Raw genomic sequence first — 504 nt, forward strand, 5'->3', positions numbered from 1 at the left:
AACATGATTAGAGAAAACTTGTAAGCCCGTCTTCAGCCTATAACTGATTGGTATACCTCAAAGGGGTTCTACAACTTGCCCAGTGAAATAGGCCTCATGCAAAGCCTTTACAGAGTATAGGACCTTAAGCGGAATCTTATGTGGATTCACAACCTTATGTGGTGAAACATTCCCACTAGAAAGAACAAGCAGACTGGAACAGCTACAAGGACAGATGATATATCTTCATGATGAACATGACCTATACTCAGAGCAGTAGTTACTCTAAATACCAACAGAGATGGAAAGAGTCTTCAAATCAAGTTTCAATGTTATCCGCTCTGTACACAGGGTAGATAGGGAAGGGCAACTTAAGACATTGGCTACTTAAAAATGAGGGGGCAATACGGGCACGAAATGACTGGCTTACAAGGTTTCAAGAGAGTGTTTAGTTTAAGAGTATCGGGGGGAAAGAAAGAGTTGCCACTGAATAGCTATCATCTTGTCTAGATGGGTCTGGTGAAA

This window comes from Chrysochloris asiatica, unplaced genomic scaffold (genome assembly GCF_000296735.1).
Source record: "Chrysochloris asiatica unplaced genomic scaffold, ChrAsi1.0 scaffold00016, whole genome shotgun sequence".
Classification (NCBI taxonomy): domain Eukaryota; kingdom Metazoa; phylum Chordata; class Mammalia; order Afrosoricida; family Chrysochloridae; genus Chrysochloris; species Chrysochloris asiatica.